Source organism: Neofelis nebulosa, chromosome 11 (assembly GCF_028018385.1).
Source record: "Neofelis nebulosa isolate mNeoNeb1 chromosome 11, mNeoNeb1.pri, whole genome shotgun sequence".
In the NCBI taxonomy this organism is placed as follows: Eukaryota; Metazoa; Chordata; class Mammalia; order Carnivora; family Felidae; genus Neofelis; species Neofelis nebulosa.
Window position 1 is genome coordinate 29,899,110 of NC_080792.1, and position 19,333 is coordinate 29,918,442.

Here is a 19,333-nt window from a genome sequence, read left to right on the forward strand (position 1 = left end):
TAAATATTTATATTAACAAATGAAATGCAGATTGTGCTCAAATATTATAAGGCCTTTGATGCAGGTAAAGTAAGATGTTTGTAACAAATTCTGTAGGCAATGGGAAGCTATCCTTATAAGGATAAATTAATACCCTGAAGAAAAGCTATAATTTAAAAAAAATTAAAAGTGAGGTTATTCGTATTTATCTTGGAAAACAACAACAAAAATAAGCTCAAAAATTCTACTACTCTGTTTCATGAATCAATGTCATAATGTCTGTAATCACAGATGTCAAACCTAGTTAATCGCAAATAGGGATGAAATGTGATTTAAATTTTTTTCTATTGATTAGCATACTTTGGATGAGAAATATGTTTCCCCCAGTTTGTTTTCAGGTAGTTAATGAAATGGCCATTTGAAATTTGTGTTGGTCTTCCTAGCCATCAAATTTCCTCCCAACCAGTGTATGAAGTTACACGAAGGGTGTGATTTTCATAAAGGTAAGGAACTTATCCTATCATTACTTGTCCACATTTTAGGTACTGACCTAGTTAGTGGGTGGAAAAAAAACTTCGTGGGGCCTATTGATAGTGAGTTGATTAGGTCCTGTATCAGGTCTGGCTAACTATGGAAACAGGAAGCAGGAACCCTGCTTCTAAGAGCTGGATTATATTAGGTTCCCCTTTGCTGGGGAAAAAATGAGAATGGCTAACTGCCAGAACTATTTTCCTTCATGGTTCCCAAGAAAGATGTGCACAAAGAAGAAAAGCCCAGGCAAATCCTGTACCATTTGTTACTACAAGGATTTCCCCCCAGTCAATGTAGGCTCCTGGTGAGAGGTGCTTGGCCATGTGGAACTCGCAAGATTTTTTCTAATGAGACTAAGGCACTTCCTTTCCCATGGGAGTTGGCCTGGTTTCTGATGGCAATGGCTCTCTACATCTTCCAAGAAATTAAGCATTAATGCCAGCACAAAGCAGGTCAAGCAGCCTGTATGGTTGCAGACCTATCTAATCAAACCACTCCATGAAAGAACAAAAAAAAAGGGAAATCCTAAAAGAGAAATTTTACATCAAATATCCTCTCCCTAGTACCATGGCCCAAGTAATTCACCAGTGTTTGTCCTCTACCTACATAAAGTTCCAGTAAATTCCTCTCACTGCCCCTCCTCTTATTAATGAGATTCTAATCAGTGTTTTATGTAATACTGGCTCTTTTGCTTTTATGTTCAATCAGGCACAATTTCTCCAACATTTAATTAATCTAGCTCTTGCTCTTTATTTACATAACAGTCATGTTTGTCTGCTATTCGGTGTAATAGCTTCCTAAACCCATCGTTTCAAAGTATCCTTACAACCTAGAATAGTACCTTACATATTGTATGTTCCTAATTAATATTTATTGCATGAATGGATATCCTTCTCCCCATCTTAATCAAGATTTTTATCCTGTCTCTATAATATACTAAAAGCATAGCTTTGATCCCCCAAACTCAGAAACATTTTATTTCTCATCCTAGTTCTTCTCTTTTAATCACATTTTTAAATCTATTACATTTTCCCAAATATCCTAATTCTACTTCATTGATAAGACTTAAATTCTCCTGCTCTTGTTTTTCCTTCTGAAGTTTACTATCTTCTATAACAATCTCTTCCTGTGAAAATTCTTCTCCTACATTTAAGACATTCATCTTTATTAAACAAATACAGGAAAATGTTTTATTGCTACTTGTATTCCTCTTAACATACAGCATAGTGCCTTACACATTTATTAGCCACGTAGTAAATAGTATATAGTAAATCTATCCATTCAATCAATGTTTATTTTAAACACTTCAATAGATATCTTTGTTCACACATAGAACAATTAAGACAAATCAAAGCATATTTTCAGTGATTTACAGGGCTGACAGAAAAGAGTGACATTGATAGGGAGTTATGTCACACATGAGTTTCCTGGAAGAGGTGGTTCTTGACATGATCCTTGAAGGTAATACTCTAAGTGATATACCAAATAATATATTATCACTACTCTGTCTCATAAATGAGTATGTTTGTACAGCATATGAAGATTCAAAATGGAGAAGATCCATAGGTATTTTTGAAAATATGAGAGGAAAATGGAGGAGAGAAGTCAGAACAGTAGCAAGGTTCAGGTAGGTAGAATTCCAGGTGACCACAGAAAGGGAGTCCTGGACAGGAATTTGAGACTGTGCCATCTCCATTAAATCACACCATCAAATGAGCTTTGCTCTTCTCACCTGTGCAAAAAATCCATTTAACTACACAATCCTTATGTTTTTCAGTTCTAAGATTGTTGGGATTTCCTGATGCCAACACAAGCAAACAGAAAACCAACCAAGGTTTCTTCTACAAGGGCCAATTAGAGACATATCATTTGAGTTGTAGAAAGCCTTTCACCCCTCCTGAAGTACCCTGAACATTTCCACACTCTTGAGACTCTTGATGTATACAGTATGGAAGTGAGTGAAGGTTTAAACCGTTATTTGCTGTTAACACATACTGCCTAAGAAATAAAACGATCCCTAAGTATGATTTCTGTGTATAAACTCCTTGTAGCTATTATTGAGCTGGCAATAGGCTCGCCAAACTTCTATTAAAATATCAATAGTATTTTTCAGAGCTTAAATTGAGCAGTGATTTTATTTCAGGCTGATCCTATAAACCACTTTTCTTCGAAGATTCTCTTGTTGTTGCTAAAAATGAAAGCCATTCAAACGAGCAGTGATTGAAACAGTGAGAAAGGAGGGGAAAAATCAATATCGCATTTTCCAGGGCACTATCTCTGCTTTTGAAAAGAGACCATTAATAACGTGCTTACAGGAGAGGCAGCAGTTGCTCAAAGTGCATTCAGGGGTGAGCTGAACGGATGGATTTCTGGGAAGCCTCTCAAGAGAGAGATTGCTGAGAAGTCAAAGCTCACTGGTGGAATCTGCAGCAAGCTGACTCAAGGCTCTCTCAGGACCTGGAGCTAAATGGACTGCTTTGCAGCCTTGAAGGCATTCTCCTCTATACCTTGTTTGAGCTCTGAGACAGAATGGCATGGGGGCAAAGAGAGAAGAATAACTATCAGTTCCTAGTGATTCATGGGCTTGTTGTGTTTCCCAATCTGGTCCATTAAATCAAGATCAAACTTACCAGCAGAGAATCCAAATTTTAGCGATAGGGTAATGGCTTTGTCTACATTTAACTTCCATTATTCAGCAGTGTTCTACCTCTGCTCCATGCAGTTTCCTAGGCACAGGCAAAAGAAAGTTCTAAGGCAGAAAATGTCTGTGGTAATGCTTAAAAATCTGAGAGGTTTAGGAATAAAACATGTTTTGTAACTACCACTGATATCTTCCCTCAAGTGAATACATTCGAGAGCTATTTTTTTTTTAAATATTCGTGGTTATTAAGGAACAGGAAGAATTCTAATATGTAAAATAAGATGCCAAATAAGAATGCAAAAAAGAGGAATATTTTGAGAGAGGGAGATTAAAGTCAAGCTCAAAAAGGAGGAAAACCCATCATGGGAGAATAAGTAGTACAAATTCTTGGTCATAGGAGGAATAACACAGACCTGAAGCTGAAGAGAATACAGCTGTTCTTTGTTCTAAATAATAGAATTTAAAGATGTCAAAGAAAACCAGAGTTATTTTTACTGAGCTAGGAGGAGGAGATGTGCAATAAATGTGGTCATTTCCTCCTCAGATTTAGAAATGCTTCTGACATGGGTAACTGAGAGATAAGTGCACTATCAAGCCCACTGATGGCTATATATTTAACTGTTTTTATTACAAGGAACCTGAAATACATCCTAGTTGTTAGTAATAAATAGTAATTATTATGGGCAGGTAATTTTTTCAGCTCTTTATCTGGGCTTGAGAAGTGTCTATGAGTTCAAATCCCAGCTCAGCACTTCTTTAGCCAATTGGGTGACCATATATCAATTTTGTGACCAACTTAGGTCTTAGTTTTTCCAAATGCAGAATGGGTATAATAGTACCCATCTTGTCAAGTTGTTAAGAGGAATAAGTGAGATAATATAGGATCATATGTACAGTCACCAATTAACATGTTTTTAAATTCTGCTCCTAGGAGTATGTCCAAGATGTCAGCATAGAAGACCCTGAAATCTCCTGCCATGGACACACTGCATCTACACCTATATAGAGAACAATTCCTTCTGAAGAACTGAGGGCTGAGTGGATAGCTTTAGCACAACAAATAAAAGAGGGACCACACAGAGAAGGGTAGGAAAGACAAAGACACAGAGCTGATGGGAACACCACCAAGGATGCGACAACTTGCCTATCATGGGGCAAACCCAGAAAAAAAAGTACTTTAAGGGGTGAAAACTGTAAGCAAAGGAAATTCATCCACCAATCAGGTAGGAAGCTATTACAACTCTCTCTGAGGTCAAAGGCACAGAGAAAAGCCTTTTTATTAGTTTATTTCCCTCCTCCACTTTGATGATGTGGGTAGGAGCAGGATCCAAGTGCTATAGCTAGACTCCTAGGGCCCTCCAAGTGAACTCTAGGTCCATAGATCACACCTGCTCTAGCCAGCCTGCTGGGGCCACCATAGTATACCATGGGACCACTCATTCTGATTCCAGGTCCAGCAAGCCAGCCAAATCTTTCAGACACACACATTCTGAACAGAGGATTCTCCGAAGTCCACTTCTTAAAGGTTAGGAGACATAGATGTTCTGCCTAATTCATGGAAACACAGAAATTCAAACAAAATGAGGATACAAAGGAATATGCTCAAAATGAAAGAATAAGATAAAACCACAGGGAAAAAAAAACTAATGAAACAGAGATAATTTACCTAATAAAAAGTTTAATGATTATATCTATACCATAAAACTTGCAAAATCTTAGAACACAGGCACTAATTTCTCTTATATCAAAATAGAAAGCTTCTAAACAGCAAAGGAAACTATTAACAAAAATCCAACCTCCTAAGAGAGAAAACTTATGCAAAAGATATATCCAGTAAGTGGTTAATACCAAAAATATATAAAGAGCTAATACAACCTAACACCAAAAAAAAATCCACCTAAAAATGGGGCAGAAAAACTAAATAGACATTTTCTCAAGGACATACAGTTGGAACTCTCACGCACTGTTGGTGGGAATGTAAATTGGTACAGCCACTGTGGAAAACAGTAGGGAGTTTCCTCAAAAAATTAAAAACATAAATACCCTATAGTGCAATAATTCCACTATTGAGTGTTTATCCAGGAAAAACAAAAACACTAACTCAAAAAGATATATGCACCTCTATGTTTATTGCAGCATTACTCACAATGAGAAATGAAAGCAACTTAGTTGTCCATCAAAAGATGGATAAGGAAAATGTGGTGTGTGTATATATATGTATACAATGGAATACATACATAAACAATGGAATACTACACACCCATAAAAAGTGTAGCATCATGCCATTTGAGACAACATGGATGGACCTACAGGGTATTATACTAAGTAAAATAAGTCCGACTGGGAAAGACAAATACCATATGATTTTACTCATAAATGGAATCTTAAAAAATGAATAAACAAAAAGCAGAATCAGAACTATAAATACAGAGAACTCATAGTTGCCAGATGGGAAGAAGGGGGTGGGCAAATAAATGAAGGGGAGGAGAGTCAGGGATCCAGTTGTGAAGAAGTCATGACAATAAAAAACAGAGCGTAAAGAATACAGACAATGATACTGTAATAATAATTAGGTAATGGGACAGATGGTAGCTATATTTTTGGGGAGCATAGCATAATGTATAAACTTGTCAAATTACTAAGTTGTACACCTGAAACTAATGTAACATAGTGTGTCAATTATGCTAAAACAAAAATGGTCATAAAGATGCTTATTGAACTTGGAAGAAAAATGGATAATACCTCTGAGAACTTCAGCAAAGAATTTAAAAATGTAAGAAAGAACCAGAGTTGAAAAATACAATAAATTAAATTAAAATACACTTGAGGGAATCAAGAATGATAAAAAGATGTAATATAGGACATCAAAAATATACAATATTTTGAGAGTAAAAATGTGCTTTTAGAATGTAGTCAAACTTAAGAAACTATCAGCTTAAAACATACTGCCACATATAAAGGTCAATATATATGAACCTAATAATAACCACACACAAAACTTCAGTACATAAAAAAATAAAAAGACAAATATAACCTCAAAGAAAAACATCAAATCACAAGGGAAGAGTCCAAGAGAAGAATAAAGGACCAAAGAAGAGCTACAAAAGCAACTGGAAAACAAACAAAATGTCAGTAAGTACATACCTGTTAAAAATTACTTTAATTGTAAATGGACTAATGTTCCCATCAAAAGACACAGTTGCTAAGTGGATAAAAAACAAGACCCATTCATATGCTGTCTAAAAGATATTTCAGATTAAAAAAAAGACTGAAAGTGAAAAGATAGAAAAAGATATTCCATGCAAATTGAAACAGAAAGGAAAAAATGCTTATATAAGAAAAAATAGACTATAAAACAGGGACTATAATAAAAGACAAATAAGGAAATGACATATTGAAAAAAAAGGAACAAAGAAGATGGTAAACATGTAAATATGCACCCAAAATAGAACCTAATTATATAGAACAAATATTAATAAAGGGAGAAATAGATGTTAAGACAATAATAGTAGGGGACTCACTATAATACTCCACTTAAATCAATGGGATAAATCATTCACATCCAAAACCACTAAGGACACTGTAACCTGAAATACACATTAGACCAGATACACTTATTATACAGAACTTTTCATCCCCAAAGTGCAAAATATACATTTTTTTGCAATGAAAATGGAACATTTGAAGAAACTACTACAAATATATGCCAACAAATTGGAAAATCAAGAAGAAATGGACAAATTTCTAGAAACGCACAATCTTCCAAGACTGAATTATATAAACAAAAAATTTGAATAAATTATATGTAATGAAATTAAATCAGTAATCTAAAAATTCCCTCCAAAATAAAAGTTCAAATTGAAATCATATCAAGGATCTTTTTGACCACAATGGCAGGAAACTAGAATAAATTACAAAAAAAAATCTGGAGATAACACAAATACATGCAAACTAAGCAACATGCTACTAAACAATGAAAGGATCAACCAAAAAATCAAAGAGAAAATTTTAAATGCTTGCAAACAAATGGAAACACAATGTTTCAAAATCTACAGGATGCAGCAAAAGCAGTTCTAAGAGAAAAATTTATAGCAATATTGTCCTACCTCAAAAAGCAAAAAAAATTGAGATAAACAACCTAACCTTCTACTTAAAAGAGGTAGGGGGAAAAAAAGAATAAAGCCTAAAGCTAGTAGGAGGAAGAAAATAAAAATTAGATGAATAAATGGAAAAGACGAAGGAAGGGAGGAAGGATGGAAATGTCAGTGAAACCAGGAGCTGGCTCTTTGAAAAGATTGATAGAATTGATAAACCTTTAGCCAGACTCAAGAAAAAAGAATGACCCAAATCAGAAGGAGGAGAAATAAAAACTGATGCCACAGAAATACAAAGGATTATAAGAGAATATTATGAAAACTTATATGCCAAAAAATTGGAAAGCCTAGAATATGTGGATAAATTCATAGAAACATATAACCTACAACCCTGAAGCAGGAAGAAAGGGAAATTTGAAGAGAACAATTGCTAGCAATGAAGTTTAAGTAGTAATCAAAAAACTCCCAACAAAATTCACAACCAGATGCCTTCAAAGGTGAATTCTGCCACACATTTAAAGAAGAGCTAATACCTATTCTTCTCAAATTATTCCAAAAAATAAAAGAGGAAGGAAAGCTTTCAAATTCATTCTATAAGGCCAGCGTTACCCTAATACCAAAACTAGAAAAAGACACTACACAAAAGAAAACTGTAGGCCAAAATCTCTGATAAAAATATATGCAAACATCTTTAATAAAATATTAACAAACCAAATGCAACAATAAATTAAAAAAATAATTCATGATCAAGTGGGATTTATTCCTGTGATGCAAGGATGGTTTAGTATTTGCAAATCAAGCAATAGTATACATCACATTAACAATAGAAAGGATGAAAAAAACCACGTGATCATCTCAATAGTTGCAGAAAAGAGCATTTAATAAAGCCCAACATCCATTCATTATAAAAATTCTCAACAAAGTAGAAATAGAAGGAACATATCTCAACCATGTATGAAAAATCCACATCTAACATCACACTCAATGGTGAAAAACAGTTTTTCCTCTCCAATGAGGAACAAGATAAGGTCCACTCTCACTACTCTTATTCAACATAATATTGGAAGTCTGGGCCACGGCAATAAGACAAGAAAAATAAAAGTTATCCAAATTAGTAAAGAAGAGGTAAAACTGGCACTATCTACAAATGACATGATACTATATATATAGATAACCCTAAAGACGCCACCAAAAAGCTATTAGAATTGATAAATGAATTCAGTAAGGCTTCAGGAGACAAAATCAATGTGCAGAAATCCATTGTCTTTCTATACACAAATAATGAAGTAGCAGAAAGAGAAATTAAAAAGAAAAACATTTTCAATTGCACCAGAAATAAAATAGCTGTGAACAACTTAATCAAGAAGGTAAAAGACCTGTACTTTGAGAATAATATGACACTGTTGAAAGAAATTGAAGATGACACAAACAAATGGAAAGCTATACCCTGATCATGGATTCAAATTCATATCATAAACATTCATACTACTCAAAGAAATCTACAGATTTAATGCAGCTCCTATCAAAATACCAATGGTATTATTCACAGAATTGGAACAAATAATCCTAAAATTTATATAGAAACATAAAAGGCTCCCGATGGGTGAATCAATCTTAAAAAAGCTAGAGTTACCATGTTTCCTGATTTCACATTATTCTACAAACCTATAGTAGTCAAAACAGTATGATTTGGGCATGAAACCCAACACACAGATAAATGAAGCTGAATAAAAAGTCTAGAAATAAACCCAAACATATGTGATCAATCAACCTTTGACAAATCAGGCAAGAATATACAAGGGGGAAAGGACTATCTCTTCATTAAATGGCATTTGTAAAATTAGACGGCTACATGTGGAAGAATGAAAATGAATCACTATCTTATACTACATATAAAAATAAATTCAAAATTATTTAAACACCTAAATGTAAGACCTGAAACCATGAAGATGGTAAGTAAACAAAGTAAACAAATGGGATTACATCAAACTAAAAAGTTTTTCACAGTGAAGGAAACCATCAATAAAACAAAAAGTCTGAATGGGAAGATATTTACAAATCATATATCAGATAAGGGGTTAATATTCAAAATAAAGAACTTATACAACTTAATATTTAAAAAAAATTGCAAAGAATTTGAACATTTTTCCAGAGAAGACATACAGATGTCTAACAGGCATATAAAAAGATGCTCAACATCATTAATCAGAAAAATGCAAAGCAAAACAATAATGAGGTGTCACCTCACTCATACATATCAGATTGGCTTTCATCAAAAAGGCAAAAGTAGCTGTTGGCTAGGATGTGGAGAAAGGGAAAACTTTATTTGCTGTTGGTGGGAATGTAAATTGGCACAGCCACTGTGGAGAACAATACAAAGATTCCCCCCAGAGTTAAAAATAGAACTACCGGGGCGCCTGGATGGTGCAGTCGGTTAAGCGTCCGACTTCAGCCAGGTCACGATCTCGCAGTCCGTGAGTTCGAGCCCCGCGTCAGGCTCTGGACTGATGGCTCGGAGCCTGGAGCCTGTTTCCGATTCTGTGTCTCCTTCTCTCTCTGCCCCTCCCCCGTTCATGCTCTGTCTCTCTCTGTCCCAAAAATAAAAATAAAAAACGTTGAAAAAAAAAAATTAAAAAAAAAAGAACTACCATACAATCCAGCAATTCCACTTCTGGGTCTTTATCTGCACAAAGAGATATGTGCACACTTTTGTTCATTGCAGACTTATTTACAACAATTAAGTACTATTTATTATCAAATAAAGAAGATATATTGAGAGAAGGTAAGGTAGCAGAGTAATATGGGGACCCTGAGCTTTTCTACCCCCTGAAACACAGCTGAATCAACATCAAACCATTTTGAACACTCAGGAAATTGAGAATTAATGCAATAATCTGTGTAATTTGAGTAAGAGATCTTGGCAGGTACATGGTGTGGAGGGGCGAATTGGGGGAGAGAAAAGCCATGGTGGCAAAGATAGGGAGCCATTTTGTGAAGGACAGAGGGATAAAGAGAAAGGGGGAAAGAGTGAAGCATATTGGGATCATGCAAGGAAAGCAATCCTCCTGAAAGCTAGAGAGAAAGAATAAAAACACTTACAAGGGACTGGATAAGAAATCTGTTCCTCAAAACCACTGAAAGGGAAAAAGGAGAATGTTTCAATACCACCAGTATTTAATAAACAGCAGGGCACATAGTCTGAAATTTTAGGGCTCAGTACGAGGTGGTGCTCTGGTGAGGAAGCAGGGTAAATCCTTGGAAATAGGCAGCAGGGTCTCCCTGTGCAGCACAGGGAGAAGCAGTTTCCCTGCTTGGAGTGAATTTGGTTAGAGATGACACTGCTTCTCTGCAGGCAAAAGTCCTGGCTGGCCCCAGAAAGCTACCATGTTTACCAGTATAGGAAAAAAGACACCAGCTGAGGACAGCAAACCCTGGCATTGGTTGTGTTGAAACTTACCATAAACTCTGAGCCTCTGCTGTTTTGTGGTCACATGAACGTTTTCTGGGACAAGTACCTGGCCATTACTTGACAAGAGCCTCCCACAGAGGATCAGTGTGGGTCTAAGCCATGAATTCTCTTAAGTGTGGAGTTTTGAAACACAGCCCCATCTGAGATAAAACTCTGGAGGGAGGTGCTGCTTGGAAGGTGAACAGCTTGTACACAGGGTAAAGGGAGGGAGTGGACAGAAGCCTGAGACAAAGGAGGGATGATTGATGGCATACCTGTGAGGCACTAAATTCTCTCTCCAGAGACTAGAGAGTATGGTGAGGCAATTTTTGCCTGTAGTCCACTCAGATCAATTGACCCCAGTAAGCTAAGCAGGGCCACCAAGTGGACAATGAATCATTACACCAAGTCCCATCCACCTGTGACTTCCAGACACATCTCCAATAGGGCAAGTGGGCCTCAGAACCAGTGCAACAAGCTCCTCCCTCAGAAGACCCATATAAATAACTTCCACCCACCTAATCTATAGATCATAGTGTGCTGCAAAGTTTCAGTTCTAGGGGATACTGGATCTACCTTGATTTGGGTTTCTATTTTTTTAATGTTTATGAGAGAGAGAGAGAGATTGAGTAGGGAAGAAGCAGAGAGAGAGGGAGAGACAGAATCCCAAGCAGGCTTCACACTGTCAGCTCAGAGTCCAACACAGGCTTGAGCTCTGACTCTTAACAGGTGCCCCCATTTGGGATTTTTGTTCATTCGTTTTGCTTCTGTTTTATGTTTTTATTTTTCTTTTCTTATCTTTCTTGGATACAGAAAGAGCAATTTTTTTGTTTTATTTTTTAAATTCTTTTTATTAAAGTTTTTTTTATTTGTTTTCTTTTTTCTCTTTTCTATCAAGCTTCTCTTAACAACCAGACTGAAACACACCCAGGATCTAGCTTCCATTATTTTTGTTTTGTTTTCAAGTTTTTAATTTTAACTTTTAATTTTATTTTATCTTTTTTCCTTTCTCCAAAGTGTCAAGAAGGAGGAATTCACCCAAAAAGCAATCACAGGGAGAAATGATGGTCAGGGACTTAATCAAAACAGATATAAGATGTCTTAAGTAGAATTTAAAACCATGATTATAATAATACTAGCTGGGGTTGAAAAAAAATAGAAGACACCAGAGAATCCCTTTCTGCAAAGATAAAAGAAAATCTAGTCAGGGTGAAATTGAAAATAATATAACCCAGATGCAATCTTGAATGGATGCCATGGTGGCAAGGATGGATGAAGCAGAGCAGCAAATCAGTGATATGGAAGAAAAAATATCAAAAATAATAAAGTTGAAGAGGGAAACAAAGGCAACAGATAAGATAAAATTTAGATAACTCAGTGACTTATTAAAGAAGAATAACATTTATATCACGGGAGTCCCAGAAGATGAAGAGAGAGAAAAAGGGAAAGAAGGCTTATGTGAGGAAATTACAGCTGAAAAATTCCCTACTCTGGGGAAGGACACAGACATTAAAATCCAGGAAGCACAGAGAATTCCCATTATATTCAACAAAATTCGACCATCACCAATGCATATCACAGTCAAATTCACAAAGAACATGATAAGGAAAGAATCATGAAAGAAGCAAGAGGAAAAAATTCCTTCACCTACAAGAGAAGAAAGATCGGGTTTTCACTAAATGTGTCCACAGAAATTTGGCAGGCCAGAAAGGAGTGGCAGGATATATTCAGTGTGCTTAATGAGAAAAATATAAAGCCAAGAATTCTTTATCCAGCAAGGCTGTCATTCAGAATAGAAGAGAGATAAAGAGTTTCCAAGACAAACAAAAACTAAAGGAGTTTGTGACCACTAAACCAGTCCTGCAAGAAATTTTAAGGGGGACTGTTTGAATACATAAAAAATACAACAAAAAAGACCAAAAGCAACAAAGACTACACAGGACCAGAGAACATCACCAGATACACCACCTCTACAGGCAACACAATGGCACTAAATTCATATCTTTCAATCATCATTCTGAATATAAATGGACTAAATTCTCCAATCAAAAGACATAGGGTATCAGAATGGATAAAAAAAAGATATATCTATATGCTGTCTCAAGAGACTAATTTTAAACATAAAGACAGTTGCAAATTAAAAGTGAAGGGATGGAGAAGTATCTATCATGCTAATGGACATCAAGAGAAAGCTGGAGTAACCATGTTTATATCAGACAACTTATTTTAAACCAAAGACTGTAAAAAGAGATAAAGAAGAGTATTATATCATAATTAAGGGGTCTATCCATAAAGAACATCTAACAATTGTAAATATTTATGCCCCCAACTTGAAAGAATATATAAATCAATTAATAACAAACATAAAGATGCTCATTGATAATACAATAATAGTAGGACACTTTAACACCGGAGTGACAGCAATGGACATATCATCTAAGCAGAAAATCAATAAGGAAACAAAGACTTTGCACTTAACAGATATATTCAGAACATTTCATCCTAAAGCAGCAGAATACACATTCTTCTCAAGTGCACATGGAATATTCTCCAGAATGGATCTCACATTGGGTAACAAAACAGACTTCAATAAGTACAAAAAGAAGGTGATCATATCGTGCATAATTTCAGACTACAACACTATAAACTTGAAATAAACCACAAGAAAAAATTGGAAAGACCACAAATACTTGGAGGTTATAGAACATCCTACTAAAGAATGAATGGGTTAACCAAGAGATTAAAAAGGAAATAAAAGAGTACATGGAAACCAATGAAAATGAAAACAGGACAGTCCAAAACGCTTGGGATGTGAAAAGCTATCATAAGAGGGAAGTATATAGCAATTTTGGCCCTCCAAAAGAAGGAATAAATGTCTCAAATAAGCAACATAATCTTATACCTAAAGGAGTTAGAAAGGGAACAGCAAATAAAGTGTAAAGTCAGCAGAAGAAGGGAAATACTAAAGATTACAGAAAAAATTAAAAAAATATATAGAAACAAAAAAAAACAGAACAGATAAACTAGGAGAAGATTGTTTGAAAGAATTTAAAAATTTATAAACCTCTAGCTAGATTAACTCAAAAAGAAAAAGGAAAGGATTCAAATAAAATCAGAATGAAAGAAGAGAGATCACAACCAACACTGCAGAAATGCAAACAGTAATAAGAGTGTTTTGAGAAATTATATACTAACAAATTCAGTATTCTGAAAGAAATGGATAAATTCCTAGAACTATATAAACTACCAAAACTGAAACAGGAAGAAAGAGGAAATTTCAGCAGACCATAACCAGTAAAGAAATTGAGTCAGAAATCAAAAATCTCTCAACAACAAGAGTCCAGGGCCAGATGGCTTCACAGGGGATTTCTACCAAACATTTAAATAAGAGTTAACATCTATTCTTTTCAAACTGTTCCAAAAAATAGAAATGGAAGGAAAACTTCCAAATTATTTCTGAGGCCAGCATTACCTTGATTCCAAAACCAGAACCAAAGACCCCACTAAAAAGGAGACTTACACACCAGTTTCCCTGATGAACATGGATGCAATGATTCTCAACAAGAGACTAGTAAATCTAACAATACGTTAAAAGAATTATTCACCACGATCAAGTGGGCTTTATTCTTAGGCTGCAGGGGTGGTTCAATATCCCCAAATCAACGTGATACACCGCATTAATGAAAGAAAGGATAAGAACCGCACAGTCCTCTCAATAGATGCAGAAAAAGCATTTAACAAAATACAGCATCCATTCTTGATAAAAACTTTTAATAAAGTAGGGTAGAAGGAACATACCTCAACATCATCAAGGCAATATATGAAAGACCCACAGCTAATAACATCTTTGATGGGAAAAAACTGAGTTTTCCCCCTAATGTCAGGAACACAATAGGGGTGTCCACTTTCACCACTGTTCAACATAGTACTGCAAGTCCTAGCCTCAGCAATCAGACAACAAAAAGAAACAAAAGGCACACAAATTAAGGGAGAAGTCAAACTTTCACTCTTTGTAGATGACATGATACTGTAAGTGGAAAACCTGAAAGACTCCAAGAAAAAAATTGCTAGAAGTGATACATCAATTCAGCAAAATCACAGGATATAAAATCAACATACAGAAATCTGTTGTATATAAATCATCTTTATATACACCACTTTATATACACCAAAGTGTATATATACAAGTGTATATATACACTTTATATACACCAAAGCAGCAGAAAGAGAAATCAAGAAATTGATCCCATTTATAATTGTACCAAAAATCATAAAATATCTAGGAATAAGCCTAACCAAATAGGTAAAAGATCTGTACACTGAAAACTATAGAACTCATTGAAGGAAACTGAAGAGTACACAAACAGATGGAATAACATTCCATACTCATGGATTGGAAGGGTAAATATTGTTAAAATATTGATGCTCCCCAAAACAATCTACACATTCAATGCAGTCCCTATCAAATACCACCAGCATTCTTCACAGAGCTAGAACAAATGATTCTAAAATTTGTATGGAGCCAGAAAAGACCCCTAATTGCCAAAGTAATATTGAAGAAGAAAACCAAGGCTAGAAGCATCACAATTCTGGACTTCAAGCTGTTATTATAAAGCTGGAGTCATCAAGACAGTTTGGTACTGGAATGAAAACAGACACATAGATCATGGTGTCTGAAAGAGAAAGAAAATGGCTACCAATGTAAGGGCATGAAAGGGGAAAAACTGAGAAGATAATTTCAATTTAATAGTGTATTATTAAATAAATAAGGGGCATCTGGGTGGCCCAGTCAGTTAAGTATCTGACTTTGGCTCAGGTCATGATGTCCCAGTTCGTGGGTTCGAGCCCAGTGTCAGGCTCTGTGCTGACAGGTCAGAGCCTGGAGCTTGATTGCTTCAGATTCTGTGTCTCCCTCTCTCTCTGCCCCTCCCCAGCTCATGCTCTATTTCTGTTTCTCTCGCAAAAATAGGCCAAAAATTTTTTTAAAAAAATACATATTCTTATAAAGTATGTACATATTATATATTATGCACACTACATGTTGTATTAGTATATATAGTATATGATGCTTTACATGTAGAGTTCATGAAATGATGTTGAAATACATATAAACATATATGTGTGTGTGTGTATAACTTACTACTAATAAATGAAGTAGTTGATTCTAAAATTAAGGGATTAGGGGCGCCTGGGTGGCGCAGTCGGTTAAGTGGCCGACTTCAGCCAGGTCACGATCTCGCGTCTGTGAGTTCAAGCCCCGCGTCGGGCTCTGTGCTGACAGCTCGGAGCCTGGAGCCTGTTTCCAATTCTGTGTCTCCCTCTCTCTCTGCCCCTCCCCCGTTCATGCTCTGTGTCTCTCTGTCCCAAAAATAAATAAAAAACATTGAAAAAAAATTTAAAAAAAATAAATAAATAAATAAAATAAAATTAAGGGATTAAATCAAGGTCATTCGGTAGCAAAGCCAAGTATCATAACTATACCTCTTGCTCTTGAAAAAGCTATTTTCTTTTTATAAACACTATTGCCTCTCACATACAATTTTATGATCACCTAGAGGTATCGTAGAAATAAAAGCAACATATACAAAAGACACAGAAAAGAATGACATAAAATGGTAGTAAATTGTCATAAAGACAAAAAAACTAAAATGAATTTGGGCTTCTGAAAATAATAAGGGTAATTTTTTTAAAACCACTCAAATTTCTAACTAGAATAAATTAAAGAACACATAAAGGTGAAAGTTTACTATTTAGCAATAGATGGTACCATGTTAATAAATACCAGAATAAGTATCATCTTTCAATTTTATCTTCTTCTGTACTCTCAACTCCAGGAAGAGGATCCTTTAATTAGATAAGGTAAAATAAATATGATAACTACTGACTTAAGAATCAAGGAGGAGAGAGTAAGCAGTTATTTAGTAACTCCAGGTAAATTTGGTTTCCAGAACAAATGAATTAAATCTTAGACAAAAATAATTTGCAATTGCAATTATAAAAATATGATCCAAGGTCCCTAATTAATGATAGAGATTAAAATTGGTATGAGGAAACTGATATAGGGGACAAAGTATCTATATATAAAAAATGTGGGCAGAACAAGTTACTAGATTCTGTAAAATACAAACTGTTAGGACAAGGAGGAAAGGGAATAAGTAAAACTCTTGGCATAACCTTGACCTAAATTTCTGAACCGAAAATATAGCTAGTTAGGAAAGAAGTGGTGATTAGTATTAGTTTCCTAGGTTCTGGAAAAACATGAGTATTCCAAAGCTGTTTCATTACTAGTTAAAATAGTTGGATAGGACACCTGGGTGGCTCAATCAGTTAAATGTCTGACTCCTGATTTCAGCTCAGGTAACAATCTCAAGGTTCCTGAGATAGAGCCCTGCACTGGGGTCTGCACTGACAGTGTGGAGCCTACTTGGGATTCTCTCCCACCCCCCCTCTCTGCTCCTTCCTCACTTAGGCATGTATGCTCTCACTTTCTCTCAAAATAAATAATTAAACATTAAAAACATAGTTGGATAGAATTTTTTGATTGTTAGATCAGGAAAGGCTACAATGGTATAACTCCAAATTTCTGGACATTTTATAGGGGTGGGAAAAAAATCCCACACACACAGAGGGAGAGAGATATAAATAATAAAAACAAATTGAATAAATGATAAAAAGTTAATTTTTTAAAAATTCTGTATAAATGATTATACTGGCCATCCCATTCAGTGTGTGTACAATGTGTACACAGTGTGTGTACAATGAGTTCATTTTTACTTAATCATACTCTCAATTTTTCGAGTTATTTCTTATCATACTGTCAACTTTTATTTGCAACTTTTTGGGATGCCTGAAAGTTATCTGATACACACATGGAAACAACCTTTTTTAAAACCATACTTCGGGGCGCCTGGGTGGCGCAGTCGGTTAAGCGTCCGACTTCAGCCAGGTCAGGATCTCGCGGTCCGTGAGTTCGAGCCCCGCGTCAGGCTCTGTGGTGACAGCTCAGAGCCTGGAGCCTGTTTCCGATTCTGTGTCTCCCTCTCTCTCTGCCCCTCCCCCGTTCATGCTCTGTCTCTCTCTGTCCCAAAAATAAATAAAAAACGTTGAAAAAAAAAAAAAATTAAAAAAAAAAAACCATACTTCACAATTATTAAAAACTAAAGTATATAGAGGTAATTTCTCAAAGTGTAAGTGTACAATTCAATGATTTTCAAAAATTAAGCACATTTATAAAATCAGAAAACAGATCAAGAAGTATTACCAAACACCAGAAGCATTCTTCATGCCCTTTCACAGTCACTTCCCTTCCCCAGAAAAATAATATCCTGATATTTAACAGTATAAATTAGTGTTGACAGTTTTAAACTTAATATAAATAAAAGAGTATAGATATACTATTTTGTGTTTATCTTTTGTACAATGTTATGTTTGGGATATTTAGACATGTAGTTCCTATGGCAATAGTATATTCTATCAAATAGTATTCCTTCATATGATTATGCCACAATTTATATATCCATTTTACTAGTGATATTTGAGTTACCTTAGTTTTGGGCTATTACAAACTGCCCTACTATGAAAATATTTTACAAATAAGCAATGCTTACTCAAGATGAAATATATGACCTCAAAAATCTGATCTCTGAGGAACATAGACATACAAATCCTCAACAAAATATTAATAAACTGAATCCAACAATATGATAAGAGGATCATTCACCATGAGCAAGTGGGATTTATTCTGGGGATGTAAGGATGGTTTAATATTTGAAAATCAGTCAATGTGATACATAATATTAACAGATGTAAGGATAAAAATTATAGGGTCATCTCAATAGATGCAGAAAAAGCATCTGACAAAATTCAAATTTTTTTCATGATAAAAACTCTCAACGGAGTAGGTTTAGAAGAAATATACTTCAACATAATAAAAGCCAGATGTGAAAAATTCACAGCTAGAATCATACTCAATGGTGAAAAGTTTTTCACCTAAAGAGAGCTTTTTCCCTAAAATCAGGAACAAGATAAGAATGTTGACTCTCACCACTTGCATTCATCTAGAACTTCCAGTATCTAGCCACAGCAATTAGACAAGAAAAAGAAATAAAATTCATCCATGTTGGTATGGGGGGAAAAAACTGTCATTATTTCTAGATAACATACTGTATATATAAAACCCTCCAGACTTCACAAAAAATATTAAAATTAATTCAGTAAAGTTGGAGTTCATAAAATTAATACACACAGAGTTTGTGTTTCCATACATTAACAACAAAGTAGCAGAAAGAGAAATTAAGAAAAAATACCATTTATGGGATGCCTGGGTGGCTCAGTTGGTTAAGCATCTGACTCTTGGTTTTGGCTCAGGTCATGATCTCATGATTTGTGGGTTTGAGCCCCACATTGGGCTCTGTGCTGACAGCATGGAACCTACTTAAGATTCTCTCTCAGTCTCTCTCTCTCTGTGCCCCTTCCCTGCTCTCTGTCTCTCAAAATAAATAACTTAAAAAATTTTTAAAAGAAAAATAATTCCATTTACTATTGCACCAAAAAGAATAAAATACCTAGGAATAAACTTAACCAAGGAGATTAAAGACCTACATGCCAAAAACTATGAAATATTGATTAAAGAAATTCAAG